The sequence below is a fragment of the Dendrobates tinctorius genome, unplaced genomic scaffold, assembly GCF_039654945.1.
Source record: "Dendrobates tinctorius isolate UK_male_01 unplaced genomic scaffold, ASM3965494v1 ptg000350l, whole genome shotgun sequence".
NCBI lineage: Eukaryota > Metazoa > Chordata > Amphibia > Anura > Dendrobatidae > Dendrobates > Dendrobates tinctorius.
The window spans coordinates 2,518,310-2,535,329 of NW_027362016.1; the positions used below are offsets into that span (position 1 = coordinate 2,518,310).

Below are 17,020 nucleotides of genomic sequence, written 5' to 3' on the forward strand. Positions count from 1 at the left end.
CCCAGACAGAGGTTGAGGATACTCCTCTCAAATTCCTGGTGGGTCCCGATGCAATCAGAAGATTGATCAGGGACATTGATCTACTTGCTGAAGAAGTATGTAGTCTTTTTTTTTTTTTTTTTTTTTACAGGACACATCTGTAGATCATGTGGGCGTTGAACTAATGGCACTGATCCCAGACTCAATATTGGCAGGCTGAAAATCCAGTTTGTAAAGGTGGGGCCGAAGCCAGTAGCCCTGCTGCCAAGGAAATTGCAATATTCATCCTATTTCACCCTCCATTTCATAATTTGCAATTATTTCTATGAAGTTATGGATAATACATGACTTATGTGCTGTCAATGAAGTTATAGTACTGAACACATCTATGGTACCAAATCCACACACTATGTTTTTTTTTATCAATTCTATTTATTTTTCTATGGTTTACGGTGATTGACCTGGCCAATGCTTTCTTCAGTTTATTTCTACATGCTGCAAGCCAGTACCTGTTTGTTTTCACATGAGGGCCAGCAATATATTTGGATTATGATGCCTCAAGGGGCACAGTATAGCCTCTCTATGTTCACCCGAGCCATGACCACGGTCCTGGAGCCCTGGAAGAGGATACATCCCACAGCCACTTCGTTTTACAATATATATGGATGACCTCTTCCCCTGACTGAAGACAGCCAAGCCAATACTGCTCTTCTACACATGCAACCTTTTTATAATTATTTCAAGACTTTCCAAGAAGGTAATCAGTGTGTTTTATATACTAAATTGCAATCACATTTTCACAGCTCTAGGACTGCCAGGCTATACCGAACTGTTTTGTCTGTTTGTCATGAAGAAGCCTGACCATGTAAATGGAGTCCTAACACAGCTTCACGGAGGAAGACAATGCCCTCCTGGCTTCTACTCTCCAAGACTTGACCAAGTGGCTCGTGGAGTCCCAACTTGCATGAGAACCGTGTTTGCAACCCACCTGTGCTGGACAAAGCTTCTGATATTTTTATGGGTCACCAGTTGAAGATCCTGGCCCAAAGCACCTGTCTGCAATGCCCTACTCTGCTCCCGGACGTCACCATCTCCAGATGTGCTGTCCATAATTCAGCTACTCTTCTACCTCTGCCAAAGGGGGGAGGAAGATGGAGGATGAAAACCACATCTCTGACACATTAGTGGAAGAGGTAGTCGACTCTGAAATGGCTGAACGCGATTGTCTTGCTGTCATGAGGCAAGAGAACACCTGGAAGATCCTGACCTGATGCTCATTGTGGATAGACCAAGGTATGCAGACCAAGAAGGCCGTTCGCACACTGGTATAGCAGTAGCCACAGAAGTAACTTGCTGCCAGCAAAACCACTGCCTATATCCAAAAGGACTGCAGGCCTTGACAGAAGCATACGAGAGGTCCACTCAACATGAAGCTATCAAGATCAATCTGGAGAGAAAGAGACTTCATCACGGCTAACGGAACGCCGGTCAGACACCACAAAGCCATGCAAGAATTAATGGAGTCCTTGTTGATGCCAGGAAGAGTTGCGGTGGTAAAAGTAAAAGCACACACACTGGAGACACTTCAAGGGAAGCAGTGGGCAACAGGCTAGCTGAAGTAACAGCAAAAGAAGCAGCAGTAATACCGGTTGACACGGAAACAGAGGAAAAGGAATAACACTCCAGAAACAAGTATCCAAGGAAGAAAAGAAGAAATGGACCTAAGATGAAGTTATACAGGATGAAATACACCTAAGGATGAACAAGGAAAATTTAAGGCCTCGAACAAAACTTTACATACTTGATGCTATACAGGAAACAGGGGTCATAGCATAAGAGTTTAGTCTTTCCCTTGGGTCACATACACGCACAAGTATAATTGCCTATATGTAGACTAAGTTTAAAAACATGTGACTAAAATGCATTTTCGAGTCTTTTCATCCATCCCAGATCCTGAGGACATAGGAGCCCACCAGATCCTGCCCGGTGACTGAGTCCTCATCACCAAGAGGTTCAACAGACGTACCCTTGAACCTAGAGATGACAGCCTGTTCCAAGTCCTGTCAACTATCGCAGCAGTCCATGGGTCCTCGCTTCCCACTGCAAGGAGATGCCGGATCCAGAGTCCAGTAGCGGCTGCCACTCTTCATCCATCTGGCACTTATCCTTCTCCTAGCTCAAGGGGTAGTCAATCACCAAGGGGTAGTCACTCATGAGAAGGGCATACTGACTTTCTGGTATAATGTCTCCACCCCAAGAGTAACATATCAATTTGACTACTGTCTCACAATAAGAATGTCCAGGCCCCATGGCACAGTTTCATATCAGGTTTAATACACAATTCATCTGTGTCACTACTGCTGAAATAGGGGAAGGTTCAAACTGGGAGGATTAGTCTCTTGTTGGGTGGCACACTGGTGAAAGTGACTGGAGACATCAACCAGCCCAGGCCCTACAGCGAAGGGACAAATGGGGAATAAGCCTATTAAGTCGCATGACCCTGTCCAAAGCCCATTTTAAGGGTCAGAGTGGCCTTCCAGATTCAATACTCCCTGTCACTGCCACTCACTGCCCCAAGGAGGGATGCATAGTTCTGTACCTTACTATTGACAACCCTTCAGAGTATGAGCAAGGGTTATATGTACTAGGCTCAAGTACTAAACTTGGGAGGGAAAATGGTGACACAAAAGGTAAATTTTGGCTAAGAAGCATAGATACCAGTGGGGGCACACAGGGAGCACCTGACAAATTCAAAGTCGAGAACGAGACAATAGTTGTGTTTAAACCCACCATCCCCGCAAATAAGAATGCAAAGCGGATAAACTATTTATACAATAATCAACAACGGTTTATAAAATACACTGGGGATGCCATGAAGGCAATTATTGACCCATTAAGTTTGCAAAAGTTATTTTATGTCCTTTGATCATATTTTCTTTAATTCTATGCTGCATAGTGCCATGCCTTAAGAAAATGATGATGAAAACTATGGAAACCACAGTGATGACCATGCATGCCGATTTTGAAGATCCCCTGTATGAAAGATGTCCCAATGAAAACATGCAAGCACCACCTCCGGAATATGCCTGCTTGAAGCAAGCCAATGAGGGAAAGTCCAGGATCTGACTTCCTCCTGTGCAAAGTCCGTTAGGAGGGGGTCCATCTACTAGAGATGGGTCGTCTCGTATATACGGTGAAGATTAGTTAGTTAGGTTCCAGCAATGTTGAGATAGGTAGGCTGGGAGGACAGATCGATAGGTTCGACGAGATTAGGATTTTGATTTTGCATATCTCCAAAGGAGGGACTGTTAAGGGAAGAATATATGGCACATGAATATATACAAGAATCAAAACTGTATCACTATATGGACGCTTTGCTGGATATTGGGATCATGTTGCTTTAAGATACTTCTGATTTTCTTATATTTTCTTATATTTTCTTAGAGTTGTTTCTGTATGGTATCATTCACCTAAGCTTCACCAAATATTGAATAAACTGGGTGGACCAGGGTAAGCCAAGCTAGAAAACAATACTTGTGTATATAAGTATTGTTTAGCAATGTGGGAGCAGTAAACGGTAACCCAGAAGTGTACATAATGATTGTGTAGCGACCTGAGAAAAGCAAATAGTAACTGGAAATATGTCCATGATGTAACTGATGATGTAGCTCAAATTCTGTTATAAAAGCTGTACACGTTTGATTAAAGACAGAGAAGAATCATACTGACACGATACCCTCTTGTCTTGTGTATTCTTTCCTCGAGTATACGTATACCTTGTGCCAAAGCTACAATTCGGCCACAGACAATTAAGACGGGTCGCACCTTAGTGTGACAGAATCATCACTTGCAATGCTGGATGGTTCAGAGTGAAAACACCTATAGGCTGACAATAGTAATTGCAGGTGTTGATTAACTCATTGTGCAAAATAATTTCTAAAATGTGGTCACTTTGGGAGGTTTTCTGCTGTTTTGGTACTCTGCAAATTTCATCTGCAAGGTATTCCTGCAAAATCTGCATTGCAAAACCCAAATAGGGCTCTTCCTTTCAAAGCCCTGCTGTGTGGCCAAACAGTAGTTTCTGAAGAAATGTGGTGCATCACCGCATTTGTGAGAAATCTAACATTTCTAATATCCAAACAAAATAAATGGAGGTTTAAAAATTAATGCAGACGAAAAGTACGCATATAAAAAATGTTATTTATTGACTTTTTTGGGGTGGTGTGACAAGTTTTTAATCACAAGGAATGGTAACATTTCTGCTGACTAGCATGGAAGGAGTTAAGTTCCAATTGCATATCGAAGCGGTCTAAGGCAAGCGGTCTAAGGCGAGCGGTCTAATACCGAGCGGTCTAAGGTGCTGCGTTCAGGTCGCAGTCTCCCCTCGAGGCGTGGGTTCAAATCCCACTTCTGACATTTAATTTCAAGAAACTTTATCTTCATTTATTGATTAGATGAGGTCAAACAAAACTTAGTAATGTGGTTTTGAAAAATTTCCTGAGAGTCTTTGGAGTGAATCTGAATTTGTCCTCTCAAAAAAGAACTCTAGGAACATCAAACAGATTTTTTGTGCATATGTCTGTTGTTCTTTTGGCACTAGAAAAATCCTTTGGACAGTCAATGAGGAGGGACTATTTCACCTCTTTGTGTTCTCTGTCCCTATTAGGGTAGGGAATCAACCTTCTACAGTGCTGTCATGAAATATATCTAGAAACGGATTTGCTGGTAAGTCTACTTTCATAGTTTTCACCTCATACATCAATAGACCATAACGATACTTAATAAACAAAAACTTAACAAGTAGGTAATCATAGTTTAAAAAATGTGAAATGCCCATGTCATTCTGACATGTTTCAGCACATTTTGGGACAAATGGTCTCACTTTTAACAATCAATAAAATATTTTCTCTAAATTTTTGTCTCTTTTTTGCTCCAATTGTTTGCATCTCATAAAAAATAAAACTTGATGTAACATTATGCATGCAAATTGTGTTTTATGTGCGACCATGACCTATTCTAGAAGCACAGGGTCAGAATTATACTGGTGCATGGAGACAAACTGAAAATGTAAAAATTCAATGGCAAAATTGCTGTCTTTTTCTACTCATTCACAAATAGTTAATGAATGTTATTAAATATGTACAGCAAAATGGAAGGCGTTTCAAATAGAAATCATGCTTCAAAAACAGTCAAATGAAAAATTATAATATATCCCTCCAGGTGTGACACTTGACATTTGCAGAGTGTCAAACCCCCCAGAAAATGTATAGATATGGCCGAAATAGCTCAGTTGGGAGAGCGTTAGACTGAAGATCTAAAGGTCCCTGGTCCAATCCCGGGTTTCGGCAAAATGCTTTTTCTTCACCGTTTACATTTTAAGGAGATATTAAACAAAGCACATGGACTGATCATGATCAAAAGGCCTAAAAATCTTAACTATCTACAGAAAACAAAATGTTAAAAATTTGAGAAACGGTAACTTTTTCCTTTTGAACACATGAATGTTTTTTAGTAATTTTTCCTCTATTTTGTTTTATTTCAGATTGACTTAGCTGTAAGAGGATTAAAAGGTAACCTGATAGCTGAAACAGACAGCACTTATCAGACACTAGCTGAATGATTATAGTCAGCTTGTTTGACTTTGAAACACTGAGGCATTACTGAGACAAATGTCCTTAAAAAATATGCTGTGGACAAAGTCAAAAAGGCAAAAAACACAAGCTCCACACAGGTCCGTCATCTTTAATTTGAAATATAGGAGGTTTCTACTTTAATGGTGAGACAAAGCATCTACATATTTGACATTGCTCCAGTGAGTAGAGCCCACTTAAAAATGTATGGGTTGCTTGTCTCTGCAAGCAAAAGCTGGGCACTAAACTGGCGTACTTGCAATGCTGGATGGTTCAGAGTGAAAACACCTATAGGCTGACAATAGTAATTGCAGGTGTTGATTAACTCATTGTGCAAAATAATTTCTAAAATGTGGTCACTTTGGGAGGTTTTCTGCTGTTTTGGTACTCTGCAAATTTCATCTGCAAGGTATTCCTGCAAAATCTGCATTGCAAAACCCAAATAGGGCTCTTCCTTTCAAAGCCCTGCTGTGTGGCCAAACAGTAGTTTCTGAAGAAATGTGGTGCATCACCGCATTTGTGAGAAATCTAACATTTCTAATATCCAAACAAAATAAATGGAGGTTTAAAAATTAATGCAGACGAAAAGTACGCATATAAAAAATGTTATTTATTGACTTTTTTGGGGTGGTGTGACAAGTTTTTAATCACAAGGGATGGTAACATTTCTGCTGACTAGCATGGAAGGAGTTAAGTTCCAATTGCATATCGAAGTCAGGTTGGCCGAGCGGTCTAAGGCGCTGCGTTCAGTTCGCAGTCTTCCCTGGAGGCGTGGGTTCAAATCCCACTTCTGACATCAACATTTAATTTCAAGAAACTTTATCTTCATTTATTGATAAGATGAGGTCAAACAAAACTTAGTAATGTGGTTTTGAAAAATTTCCTGAGAGTCTTTGGAGTGAATCTGAATTTGTCCTCTCAAAAAACAACTCTAGGAACATCAAACAGGTTTTTTTGTGCATATTTCTGTTGTTCTTTTGGCACTAGAAAAAGCCTTTGGACAGTCAATGAGGAGGGACTATTTCACCTCTTTGTGTTCTCTGTCCCTATTAGGGTAGGGAATCAACCTTCTAAAGTGCTGTCATGAAATATATCTAGAAACGGATTTGCTGGTAAGTCTACTTTCATAGTTTTCACCTCATACATCAATAGACCATAACGATACTTAATTAACAAAAACTTAACAAGTAGGTAATCATAGTTTAAAAAATGTGAAATGCCCATGTCCTTCTGACATGTTTCAGCACATTTTGGGACAAATGGTCTCACTTTTAACAATCAATAAAATATTTTCTCTAAATTTTTGTCTCTTTTTTGCTCCAATTGTTTGCATCTCATAAAAAATAAAACTTGATGTAACATTATGCATGCAAATTGTGTTTTATGTGCGACCATGACCTATTCTAGAAGCACAGGGTCAGAATTATACTGGTGCATGGAGACAAACTGAAAATGTAAAAATTCAATGGCAAAATTGCTGTCTTTTTCTACTCATTCACAAATAGTTAATGAATGTTATTAAATATGTACAGCAAAATGGAAGGCGTTTCAAATAGAAATCATGCTTCAAAAAACAGTCAAATGAAAAATTATAATATATCCCTCCAGGTGTGACACTTGACATTTGCAGAGTGTCAAACCCCCCAGAAAATGTATAGATATGGCCGAAATAGCTCAGTTGGGAGAGCGTTAGACTGAAGATCTAAAGGTCCCTGGTCCAATCCCGGGTTTCGGCAAAATGCTATTTCTTCACCGTTTACATTTTAAGGAGTTATTAAACAAAGCACATGGACTGATCATGATCAAAAGGCCTAAAAATCTTAACTAACTACAGAAAACAAAATGTTAAAAATTTGAGAAACGGTAACTTTTTCCTTTTGAACACATGAATGTTTTTTAGTAATTTTTCCTCTATTTTGTTTTATTTCAGATTGACTTAGCTGTAAGAGGATTAAAAGGTAACCTGATAGCTGAAACAGACAGCACTTATCAGACACTAGCTGAATGATTATAGTCAGCTTGTTTGACTTTGAAACACTGAGGCATTACTGAGACAAATGTCCTTAAAAAATATGCTGTGGACAAAGTCAAAAAGGCAAAAAACACAAGCTCCACACAGGTCCATCATCTTTAATTTGAAATATAGGAGGTTTCTACTTTAATGGTGAGACAAAGCATCTACATATTTGACATTGCTCCAGTGAGTAGAGCCCACTTAAAAATGTATGGGTTGCTTGTCTCTGCAAGCAAAAGCTGGGCACTAAACTGGCATACTTGCAATGCTGGATGGTTCAGAGTGAAAACACCTATAGGCTGACAATAGTAATTGCAGGTGTTGATTAACTCATTGTGCAAAATAATTTCTAAAATGTGGTCACTTTGGGAGGTTTTCTGCTGTTTTGGTACTCTGCAAATTTCATCTGCAAGGTATTCCTGCAAAATCTGCATTGCAAAACCCAAATAGGGCTCTTCCTTTCAAAGCCCTGCTGTGTGGCCAAACAGTAGTTTCTGAAGAAATGTGGTGCATCACCGCATTTGTGAGAAATCTAACATTTCTAATATCCAAACAAAATAAATGGAGGTTTAAAAATTAATGCAGACGAAAAGTACGCATATAAAAAATGTTATTTATTGACTTTTTTGGGGTGGTGTGACAAGTTTTTAATCACAAGGGATGGTAACATTTCTGCTGACTAGCATGGAAGGAGTTAAGTTCCAATTGCATATCGAAGTCAGGTTGGCCGAGCGGTCTAAGGCGCTGCGTTCAGTTCGCAGTCTTCCCTGGAGGCGTGGGTTCAAATCCCACTTCTGACATCAACATTTAATTTCAAGAAACTTTATCTTCATTTATTGATTAGATGAGGTCAAACAAAACTTAGTAATGTGGTTTTGAAAAAGTTCCTGAGAGTCTTTTGAGTGAATCTGAATTTGTCCTCTCAAAAAAGAACTCTAGGAACATCAAACAGGTTTTTTTGTGCATATGTCTGTTGTTCTTTTGGCACTAGAAAAAGCCTTTGGACAGTCTATGAGGAGGGACTATTTCACCTCTTTGTGTTCTCTGTCCCTATTAGGGTAGGGAATCAACCTTCTACAGTGCTGTCATGAAATATATCTAGAAACGGATTTGCTGGTAAGTCTACTTTCATAGTTTTCACCTCATACATCAATAGACCATAACGATACTTAATTAACAAAAACTTAACAAGTAGGTAATCATAGTTTAAAAAATGTGAAATGCCCATGTCCTTCTGACATGTTTCAGCACATTTTGGGACAAATGGTCTCACTTTTAACAATCAATAAAATATTTTCTCTAAATTTTTGTCTCTTTTTTGCTCCAATTGTTTGCATCTCATAAAAAATAAAACTTGATGTAACATTATGCATGCAAATTGTGTTTTATGTGCGACCATGACCTATTCTAGAAGCACAGGGTCAGAATTATACTGGTGCATGGAGACAAACTGAAAATGTAAAAATTCAATGGCAAAATTGCTGTCTTTTTCTACTCATTCACAAATAGTTAATGAATGTTATTAAATATGTACAGCAAAATGGAAGGCGTTTCAAATAGAAATCATGCTTCAAAAAACAGTCAAATGAAAAATTATAATATATCCCTCCAGGTGTGACACTTGACATTTGCAGAGTGTCAAACCCCCCAGAAAATGTATAGATATGGCAGAAATAGCTCAGTTGGGAGAGCGTTAGACTGAAGATCTAAAGGTCCCTGGTCCAATCCCGGGTTTCGGCAAAATGCTTTTTCTTCACCGTTTACATTTTAAGGAGATATTAAACAAAGCACATGGACTGATCATGATCAAAAGGCCTAAAAATCTTAACTATCTACAGAAAACAAAATGTTAAAAATTTGAGAAACGGTAACTTTTTCCTTTTGAACACATGAATGTTTTTTAGTAATTTTTCCTCTATTTTGTTTTATTTCAGATTGACTTAGCTGTAAGAGGATTAAAAGGTAACCTGATAGCTGAAAAAGACAGCACTTATCAGACACTAGCTGAATGATTATAGTCAGCTTGTTTGACTTTGAAACACTGAGGCATTACTGAGACAAATGTCCTTAAAAAATATGCTGTGGACAAAGTCAAAAAGGCAAAAAACACAAGCTCCACACAGGTCCATCATCTTTAATTTGAAATATAGGAGGTTTCTACTTTAATGGTGAGACAAAGCATCTACATATTTGACATTGCTCCAGTGAGTAGAGCCCACTTAAAAATGTATGGGTTGCTTGTCTCTGCAAGCAAAAGCTGGGCACTAAACTGGCATACTTGCAATGCTGGATGGTTCAGAGTGAAAACACCTATAGGCTGACAATAGTAACTGCAGGTGTTGATTAACTCATTGTGCAAAATAATTTCTAAAATGTGGTCACTTTGGGAGGTTTTCTGCTGTTTTGGTACTCTGCAAATTTCATCTGCAAGGTATTCCTGCAAAATCTGCATTGCAAAACCCAAATAGGGCTCTTCCTTTCAAAGCCCTGCTGTGTGGCCAAACAGTAGTTTCTGAAGAAATGTGGTGCATCACCGCATTTGTGAGAAATCTAACATTTCTAATATCCAAACAAAATAAATGGAGGTTTAAAAATTAATGCAGACGAAAAGTACGCATATAAAAAATGTTATTTATTGACTTTTTTGGGGTGGTGTGACAAGTTTTTAATCACAAGGGATGGTAACATTTCTGCTGACTAGCATGGAAGGAGTTAAGTTCCAATTGCATATCGAAGTCAGGATGGCCGAGCGGTCTAAGGAGCTGCGTTCAGTTCGCAGTCTTCCCTGGAGGCGTGGGTTCAAATCCCACTTCTGACATCAACATTTAATTTCAAGAAACTTTATCTTCATTTATTGATTAGATGAGGTCAAACAAAACTTAGTAATGTGGTTTTGAAAAATTTCCTGAGAGTCTTTGGAGTGAATCTGAATTTGTCCTCTCAAAAAAGAACTCTAGGAACATCAAACAGGTTTTTTTGTGCATATGTCTGTTGTTCTTTTGGCACTAGAAAAAGTCTTTGGACAGTCAATGAGGAGGGACTATTTCACCTCTTTGTGTTCTCTGTCCCTATTAGGGTAGGGAATCAACCTTCTAAAGTGCTGTCATGAAATATATCTAGAAACGGATTTGCTGGTAAGTCTACTTTCATAGTTTTCACCTCATACATCAATAGACCATAACGATACTTAATTAACAAAAACTTAACAAGTAGGTAATCATAGTTTAAAAAATGTGAAATGCCCATGTCCTTCTGACATGTTTCAGCACATTTTGGGACAAATGGTCTCACTTTTAACAATCAATAAAATATTTTCTCTAAATTTTTGTCTCTTTTTTGCTCCAATTGTTTGCATCTCATAAAAAATAAAACTTGATGTAACATTATGCATGCAAATTGTGTTTTATGTGCGACCATGACCTATTCTAGAAGCACAGGGTCAGAATTATACTGGTGCATGGAGACAAACTGAAAATGTAAAAATTCAATGGCAAAATTGCTGTCTTTTTCTACTCATTCACAAATAGTTAATGAATGTTATTAAATATGTACAGCAAAATGGAAGGCGTTTCAAATAGAAATCATGCTTCAAAAAACAGTCAAATGAAAAATTATAATATATCCCTCCAGGTGTGACACTTGACATTTGCAGAGTGTCAAACCCCCCAGAAAATGTATAGATATGGCCGAAATATCTCAGTTGGGAGAGCGTTAGACTGAAGATCTAAAGGTCCCTGGTCCAATCCCGGGTTTCGGCAAAATGCTTTTTCTTCACCGTTTACATTTTAAGGAGATATTAAACAAAGCACATGGACTGATCATGATCAAAAGGCCTAAAAATCTTAACTATCTGCAGAAATCAAAATGTTAAAAATTTGAGAAACAGTAACTTTTTCCTTTTGAACACATGAATGTTTTTTAGTAATTTTTCCTCTATTTTGTTTTATTTCAGATTGACTTAGCTGTAAGAGGATTAAAAGGTAACCTGATAGCTGAAACAGACAGCACTTATCAGACACTAGCTGAATGATTATAGTCAGCTTGTTTGACTTTGAAACACTGAGGCATTACTGAGACAAATGTCCTTAAAAAATATGCTGTGGACAAAGTCAAAAAGGCAAAAAACACAAGCTCCACACAGGTCCGTCATCTTAAATTTGAAATATAGGAGGTTTCTACTTTAATGGTGAGACAAAGCATCTACATATTTGACATTGCTCCAGTGAGTAGAGCCCACTTAAAAATGTATGGGTTGCTTGTCTCTGCAAGCAAAAGCTGGGCACTAAACTGGCATACTTGCAATGCTGGATGGTTCAGAGTGAAAACACCTATAGGCTGACAATAGTAATTGCAGGTGTTGATTAACTCATTGTGCAAAATAATTTCTAAAATGTGGTCACTTTGGGAGGTTTTCTGCTGTTTTGGTACTCTGCAAATTTCATCTGCAAGGTATTCCTGCAAAATCTGCATTGCAAAACCCAAATAGGGCTCTTCCTTTCAAAGCCCTGCTGTGTGGCCAAACAGTAGTTTCTGAAGAAATGTGGTGCATCACCGCATTTGTGAGAAATCTAACATTTCTAATATCCAAACAAAATAAATGGAGGTTTAAAAATTAATGCAGACGAAAAGTACGCATATAAAAAATGTTATTTATTGACTTTTTTGGGGTGGTGTGACAAGTTTTTAATCACAAGGGATGGTAACATTTCTGCTGACTAGCATGGAAGGAGTTAAGTTCCAATTGTATATCGAAGTCAGGATGGCCGAGCGGTCTAAGGCGCTGCGTTCAGGTCGCAGACTCCCACTTCTCCCACTTCTGACATCAACATTTAATTTCAAGAAACTTTATCTTCATTTATTGATTAGATGAGGTCAAACAAAACTTAGTAATGTGGTTTTGAAAAATTTCCTGAGAGTCTTTGGAGTGAATCTGAATTTGTCCTCTCAAAAAAGAACTCTAGGAACATCAAACAGGTTTTTTTGTGCATATGTCTGTTGTTCATTTGGCACTAGAAAAATCCTTTGGACAGTCAATGAGGAGGGACTATTTCACCTCTTTGTGTTCTCTGTCCCTATTAGGGTAGGGAATCAACCTTCTACAGTGCTGTCATGAAATATATCTAGAAACGGATTTGCTGGTAAGTCTACCTTCATAGTTTTCACCTCATACATCAATAGACCATAACGATACTTAATTAACAAAAACTTAACAAGTAGGTAATCATAGTTTAAAAAATGTGAAATGCCCATGTCCTTCTGACATGTTTCAGCACATTTTGGGACAAATGGTCTCACTTTTAACAATCAATAAAATATTTTCTCTAAATTTTTGTCTCTTTTTTGCTCCAATTGTTTGCATCTCATAAAAAATAAAACTTGATGTAACATTATGCATGCAAATTGTGTTTTATGTGCGACCATGACCTATTCTAGAAGCACAGGGTCAGAATTATACTGGTGCATGGAGACAAACTGAAAATGTAAAAATTCAATGGCAAAATTGCTGTCTTTTTCTACTCATTCACAAATAGTTAATGAATGTTATTAAATATGTACAGCAAAATGGAAGGCGTTTCAAATAGAAATCATGCTTCAAAAAACAGTCAAATGAAAAATTATAATATATCCCTCCAGGTGTGACACTTGACATTTGCAGAGTGTCAAACCCCACAGAAAATGTATAGATATGGCTGAAATAGCTCAGTTGGGAGAGCGTTAGACTGAAGATCTAAAGGTCCCTGGTCCAATCCCGTGTTTCGGCAAAATGCTTTTTCTTCACCGTTTACATTTTAAGGAGATATTAAACAAAGCACATGGACTGATCATGATCAAAAGGCCTAAAAATCTTAACTATCTACAGAAAACAAAATGTTAAAAATTTGAGAAACGGTAACTTTTTCCTTTTGAACACATGAATGTTTTTTAGTAATTTTTCCTCTATTTTGTTTTATTTCAGATTGACTTAGCTGTAAGAGGATTAAAAGGTAACCTGATAGCTGAAACAGACAGCACTTATCAGACACTAGCTGAATGATTATAGTCAGCTTGTTTGACTTTGAAACACTGAGGCATTACTGAGACAAATGTCCTTAAAAAATATGCTGTTTACAAAGTCAAAAAGGCAAAAAACACAAGCTCCACACAGGTCCGTCATCTTTAATTTGAAATATAGGAGGTTTCTACTTTAATGGTGAGACAAAGCATCTACATATTTGACATTGCTCCAGTGAGTAGAGCCCACTTAAAAATGTATGGGTTGCTTGTCTCTGCAAGCAAAAGCTGGGCACTAAACTGGCATACTTGCAATGCTGGATGGTTCAGAGTGAAAACACCTATAGGCTGACAATAGTAATTGCAGGTGTTGATTAACTCATTGTGCAAAATAATTTCTAAAATGTGGTCACTTTGGGAGGTTTTCTGCTGTTTTGGTACTCTGCAAATTTCATCTGCAAGGTATTCCTGCAAAATCTGCATTGCAAAACCCAAATAGGGCTCTTCCTTTCAAAGCCCTGCTGTGTGGCCAAACAGTAGTTTCTGAAGAAATGTGGTGCATCACCGCATTTGTGAGAAATCTAACATTTCTAATATCCAAACAAAATAAATGGAGGTTTAAAAATTAATGCAGACGAAAAGTACGCATATAAAAAATGTTATTTATTGACTTTTTTGGGGTGGTGTGACAAGTTTTTAATCACAAAGGATGGTAACATTTCTGCTGACTAGCATGGAAGGAGTTAAGTTCCAATTGCATATCGAAGTCAGGTTGGCCGAGCGGTCTAAGGCGCTGCGTTCAGTTCGCAGTCTTCCCTGGAGGCGTGGGTTCAAATCCCACTTCTGACATCAACATTTAATTTCAAGAAACTTTATCTTCATTTATTGATTAGATGAGGTCAAACAAAACTTAGTAATGTGGTTTTGAAAAAGTTCCTGAGAGTCTTTTGAGTGAATCTGAATTTGTCCTCTCAAAAAAGAACTCTAGGAACATCAAACAGGTTTTTTTGTGCATATGTCTGTTGTTCTTTTGGCACTAGAAAAAGCCTTTGGACAGTCTATGAGGAGGGACTATTTCACCTCTTTGTGTTCTCTGTCCCTATTAGGGTAGGGAATCAACCTTCTACAGTGCTGTCATGAAATATATCTAGAAACGGATTTGCTGGTAAGTCTACTTTCATAGTTTTCACCTCATACATCAATAGACCATAACGATACTTAATTAACAAAAACTTAACAAGTAGGTAATCATAGTTTAAAAAATGTGAAATGCCCATGTCCTTCTGACATGTTTCAGCACATTTTGGGACAAATGGTCTCACTTTTAACAATCAATAAAATATTTTCTCTAAATTTTTGTCTCTTTTTTGCTCCAATTGTTTGCATCTCATAAAAAATAAAACTTGATGTAACATTATGCATGCAAATTGTGTTTTATGTGCGACCATGACCTATTCTAGAAGCACAGGGTCAGAATTATACTGGTGCATGGAGACAAACTGAAAATGTAAAAATTCAATGGCAAAATTGCTGTCTTTTTCTACTCATTCACAAATAGTTAATGAATGTTATTAAATATGTACAGCAAAATGGAAGGCGTTTCAAATAGAAATCATGCTTCAAAAAACAGTCAAATGAAAAATTATAATATATCCCTCCAGGTGTGACACTTGACATTTGCAGAGTGTCAAACCCCCCAGAAAATGTATAGATATGGCAGAAATAGCTCAGTTGGGAGAGCGTTAGACTGAAGATCTAAAGGTCCCTGGTCCAATCCCGGGTTTCGGCAAAATGCTTTTTCTTCACCGTTTACATTTTAAGGAGATATTAAACAAAGCACATGGACTGATCATGATCAAAAGGCCTAAAAATCTTAACTATCTACAGAAAACAAAATGTTAAAAATTTGAGAAACGGTAACTTTTTCCTTTTGAACACATGAATGTTTTTTAGTAATTTTTCCTCTATTTTGTTTTATTTCAGATTGACTTAGCTGTAAGAGGATTAAAAGGTAACCTGATAGCTGAAAAAGACAGCACTTATCAGACACTAGCTGAATGATTATAGTCAGCTTGTTTGACTTTGAAACACTGAGGCATTACTGAGACAAATGTCCTTAAAAAATATGCTGTGGACAAAGTCAAAAAGGCAAAAAACACAAGCTCCACACAGGTCCATCATCTTTAATTTGAAATATAGGAGGTTTCTACTTTAATGGTGAGACAAAGCATCTACATATTTGACATTGCTCCAGTGAGTAGAGCCCACTTAAAAATGTATGGGTTGCTTGTCTCTGCAAGCAAAAGCTGGGCACTAAACTGGCATACTTGCAATGCTGGATGGTTCAGAGTGAAAACACCTATAGGCTGACAATAGTAACTGCAGGTGTTGATTAACTCATTGTGCAAAATAATTTCTAAAATGTGGTCACTTTGGGAGGTTTTCTGCTGTTTTGGTACTCTGCAAATTTCATCTGCAAGGTATTCCTGCAAAATCTGCATTGCAAAACCCAAATAGGGCTCTTCCTTTCAAAGCCCTGCTGTGTGGCCAAACAGTAGTTTCTGAAGAAATGTGGTGCATCACCGCATTTGTGAGAAATCTAACATTTCTAATATCCAAACAAAATAAATGGAGGTTTAAAAATTAATGCAGACGAAAAGTACGCATATAAAAAATGTTATTTATTGACTTTTTTGGGGTGGTGTGACAAGTTTTTAATCACAAGGGATGGTAACATTTCTGCTGACTAGCATGGAAGGAGTTAAGTTCCAATTGCATATCGAAGTCAGGATGGCCGAGCGGTCTAAGGCGCTGCGTTCAGTTCGCAGTCTTCCCTGGAGGCGTGGGTTCAAATCCCACTTCTGACATCAACATTTAATTTCAAGAAACTTTATCTTCATTTATTGATTAGATGAGGTCAAACAAAACTTAGTAATGTGGTTTTGAAAAATTTCCTGAGAGTCTTTGGAGTGAATCTGAATTTGTCCTCTCAAAAAAGAACTCTAGGAACATCAAACAGGTTTTTTTGTGCATATGTCTGTTGTTCTTTTGGCACTAGAAAAAGTCTTTGGACAGTCAATGAGGAGGGACTATTTCACCTCTTTGTGTTCTCTGTCCCTATTAGGGTAGGGAATCAACCTTCTAAAGTGCTGTCATGAAATATATCTAGAAACGGATTTGCTGGTAAGTCTACTTTCATAGTTTTCACCTCATACATCAATAGACCATAACGATACTTAATTAACAAAAACTTAACAAGTAGGTAATCATAGTTTAAAAAATGTGAAATGCCCATGTCCTTCTGACATGTTTCAGCACATTTTGGGACAAATGGTCTCACTTTTAACAATCAATAAAATATTTTCTCTAAATTTTTGTCTCTTTTTTGCTCCAATTGTTTGCATCT

At 37.7% G+C, this 17,020-nt stretch overlaps 3 non-coding genes across 3 annotated transcripts; all 3 read left to right on the plus strand.

The window, feature by feature from the left end:
- The first annotated feature begins 5,254 nt into the window (after nt 1–5,254).
- Nucleotides 5,255–5,327, plus strand: TRNAF-GAA (transfer RNA phenylalanine (anticodon GAA)). Its single transcript has one exon. It is a non-coding gene; the product is annotated as a tRNA-Phe (tRNA).
- Nucleotides 5,328–7,272: 1,945 nt separating this feature from the next.
- TRNAF-GAA (transfer RNA phenylalanine (anticodon GAA)) lies at nt 7,273–7,345 on the plus strand. Its single transcript has one exon. It is a non-coding gene; the product is annotated as a tRNA-Phe (tRNA).
- Nucleotides 7,346–16,398: 9,053 nt separating this feature from the next.
- TRNAL-CAG (transfer RNA leucine (anticodon CAG)) lies at nt 16,399–16,481 on the plus strand. The gene has a single exon. It is a non-coding gene; the product is annotated as a tRNA-Leu (tRNA).
- Nucleotides 16,482–17,020: the final 539 nt, after the last annotated feature.